The sequence below is a fragment of the Salvelinus namaycush genome, chromosome 31 (genome assembly GCF_016432855.1).
Source record: "Salvelinus namaycush isolate Seneca chromosome 31, SaNama_1.0, whole genome shotgun sequence".
Lineage (NCBI taxonomy): Eukaryota > Metazoa > Chordata > Actinopteri > Salmoniformes > Salmonidae > Salvelinus > Salvelinus namaycush.
The window spans coordinates 6930409-6932927 of record NC_052337.1 but is presented as its reverse complement, the minus strand read 5'-3'; the positions used below and the strand labels follow the sequence as shown (position 1 = coordinate 6932927).

At 44.8% G+C, this 2519-nt stretch overlaps 1 protein-coding gene across 1 annotated transcript in view; it reads right to left on the bottom strand.

Moving 5' to 3' along the window:
- Positions 1 to 1775, bottom strand: part of LOC120026496 (cAMP-specific 3',5'-cyclic phosphodiesterase 4D-like) — a 164594-nt gene extending 162819 nt beyond the window's left edge. The window contains exon 1 of the mRNA XM_038971376.1: positions 1 to 1775. This exon is cut by the window's left edge and continues 112 nt beyond it. The gene's annotated coding sequence lies outside the window, so the exon portion shown is untranslated.
- Positions 1776 to 2519: the final 744 nt, after the last annotated feature.

Sequence of the window (2519 nt, the reverse complement as noted above, 5' to 3'; positions counted from 1 at the left end):
CATACAGTAATTGTCACTCACAGGTTAAAATAAAAGACTAGAATCCCACAAACATGGTCTCTCACCGTTTGGTTCTCTCCCCTCTTTTTCATGTTTTTGAAAGTCAAATTTGATGGCTTCTCAAAGTGAAGCAGAGTTTCGATTTGGCTGGGGATGGTGACATTTGTCCAAATGATATTTGGTGAACTGGTTTATGCCGGGGGTTAGAACTACCCCACTGGGCAACAACTGGCTGAATCAACGTTGTTTCCACATCATTTCAACCCATAAAAATCTATGTGATGACGTTGAATTAACATGGAAAACTCATTGGATTTGCAGAAAGTCATCACCGTAAGGGCATTTCGTATTTTTTTCACTTAACTTTTAACCTTAATCCATTGACATGGTCATATTCTTTTGTTGATTTCATGTTGAATTTACAATAATTGACAACTCAGCCAAATGTAAATAAAAACTACACTTGGAACCGACGTCTGTGCTCAGTGGGACAACACCATGGTAAATATTTGTCCAGGATTCAGTGGTTAAGGCGAATGTGTCAATAGTCAGGCATGTAAGGATCTTTCAATACCCTCCTGAAAAACAAACTCCACAGAAAAGTCTACCAGAAACCAGTCAAGTCAGGAAATCCCCTGTCTCTCTCTTTTACTGTTAGAAGGATATTCTGCAATAGTACAACAAAAAGAGAAAATCTGTCTCTCCCTCCTTTTCCTGGGAAGACTTCCAACTAGGACATCAAACTCATTCCGGCACATTGCCGTGGTCTTCATCGTGAACGTCTCATCGCTGGATTCCCCCAGAGAATTCAACTTCTCCTCTCTCTCTGTCGCTATCTCTTCCTCAATCACTTCATCCCTCTCATTCACCCAAGGAAATGTACACTTTTTGATGCTTCATCTGAGTGGAGGAACAACGTTTCTTTTCCTCCAAGTGAAAGGTGAGGATTCCGCTCTAACCCTAAATCCATGGGTCATTTTCCACGTTGGTGCCATGTCAAGCTTTTCTCTTCCTGGTTGATCACAACCTCCTGTGATGTCAATGATCCGTGGAGGCCCAGGGATGGTAGCTAACTGCTCATGTTCAGCCAGGGGTCAGAGCTAACCGCTCATGTTATTGATCCTCTTAGCGTCAACAGCTTGATAAATGTTCTCTCGCTCCCTGATGGATGGGTGGACCGAACGGGTGGAGAGGAAAACCTGACCAGTCAGACGGATAGAGTTGCTAGGGAGAGCTGCGCTTCTCTCCAAAAATATCTAAACCACATTTTTCCTGCAATGGATATTTTCAATGTGTATAGTAAAGCTGTCAGGCAAGTTAATGTACACCCAATCCCGGTTTAAGCCACAAAGGCAGTATGAACATACAAAAAAACTAGCAAATGGCAAGTGATCAGGAGTGAACTTTCAGTATCTTCGTTTTTGTATTGCAGCCTGGCTGATGGTGGTAGAGGTATATAATGTCTAGGTAAGATACCTCCATGGTGGTGGTGGTAGAGGTATGCCAGGTGTCATCTGAAGAAACTGTGCCTGGTCTGTGATGTCCTGTTGGTTCTCTGGACTGGCTTTCCTTCCCTGGTCATACCCCCAGACCTAGAACCAGCCCGGGGGAGTTGTATGTCTAGCAACACCCAGGAGGAGAGCCCACGCGGGGGCACACCGAGCAAGAGAGACCCACTCTATGCCTGGTAGTATGTGCAGGATAAACACACACACACACAGGGACTGATGCACACACTGACTCTCACACAGATGCAGGACACACTCAGACACATATACAGACACAGCACACGCTGTCTCACAACACACTCAAACAACACGCCACACAAAACACACGCCTCTCCCGCACAAAACAACTCTCTCTCTTTCTCTCTCTCTCTCCCTCTCTCTCTCTGTAAGACTCCACAATCCAGCTGTATGTCAGGTCCTCTTAATCCATAGCAGGATGCCTGTCTGTCTTTGTCTGGGCCCAAAGAATCCCTCTCTCTCTCTCCCTCTCTCGATCTCTCGCTGCGCTGCAGAGCCGGCTCCCGTCTGCAGCAGAGTGGCTGTGAGTGTGAGACTGAGGGAGTGTGTGTCTGAATGTCGGTGGAATCGTCAGTCAGAGGGGGCCTCTTTAGGGGAGATCCCTACAGGCAGCTTTTCAGGTGTCTGAGAGGCTATTTGGAATGACAGCTGATTAGACTGGCTGCTGTTGGTGTGTTTCAACTGACTAGTTTTACCTGTTTAAATATCTATCTATGTTAGTTAGTCTTGTATATAATACATGGTTGAAAATCCCTTATCTGATGAAATTGTCAGCTAACTGGTATTCAACCAGGTATTAAGTATACATCTAACTAACAGGTACACTCTTTAAAAAAAAGTTTATATCTAGAACGTTAAAGGGTTCTTTGGCTGTCCCAATAGGAGAACCCTTTGAAGAACCATTTTTGGTTGCAGGTAGAACCCTTTTGGTTCCATGTAAAACCCTGGAACCCAAAAGGGTTCTACCTGGAACCAAAAAGGGTTCTACCTGGA